Below are 773 nucleotides of genomic sequence, written 5' to 3' on the forward strand. Positions count from 1 at the left end.
TGCCCCTTCCCTGCTCATGTTCTGTCTCTCTCTCAAAATAATAAACATTAAAAAAATAAAACAAAATAAGTGGCTCTTGGCTTAGTAGAGTCCTGGCACCCCTCCTTCCTAATAAGCAGGATGTTTGGTGAGGACTACTCAGTCCCGTGTGTTCTGTAAACATTCTTCTCTCTTCAAGTTTGATAGTTTCCTCTTTATTTGCCAATCAGCAGCTAGTTCTCATCCATGTTGTCTGTAGATTTTTCACAATGGTGACAGGTACACGGTTAACAATGTATAGAGCCCATCTGGTGCATCTGCTTCCTCGTTATGGACAACTGCACATGAGTAAGGTATGGAACATTCCTTATTCCTTTGGCCCAGACAGCTTTGTTGAGCCTTATGTCAATGCGCACATCTGGACTTCCCATCTCCTTTATGGCAAGTTTCTGGATCTCTTTCAATGCATGAGGGCCATGGTTCTTGAAACCCACCCCATGGACGTGCTTGTGAATGTTGATAGTGAATTCTCTGGTCACTACCTCGCTGATGGGAGAATAGTCCTTCTCACCACCCTTCCTTGTGGGAGCCATTCTGCTGGGCCCAGGTTGGAAAGCTCACTTCAACAATTAAAAAAAAAATTTAAAAAAAAAAAAAATTTTTTTTTTCAACGTTTATTTATTTTTGGGACAGAGAGAGACAGAGCATGAACGGGGGAGGGGCAGAGAGAGAGGGAGACACAGAATCGGAAACAGGCTCCAGGCTCTGAGCCATCAGCCCAGAGCCTGACGCGG

The 773-nt window shown here is 44.2% G+C and overlaps 1 pseudogene; it reads right to left on the reverse strand.

Annotated features, from left to right (window-relative positions):
* Positions 1-205: 205 nt before the first annotated feature.
* LOC109501107 lies at positions 206-572 on the reverse strand (annotated as a pseudogene).
* Between the last annotated feature and the right edge of the window lie 201 nt (positions 573-773).

Source organism: Felis catus, chromosome B3, assembly GCF_018350175.1.
Source record: "Felis catus isolate Fca126 chromosome B3, F.catus_Fca126_mat1.0, whole genome shotgun sequence".
Taxonomy (NCBI): Eukaryota; Metazoa; Chordata; class Mammalia; order Carnivora; family Felidae; genus Felis; species Felis catus.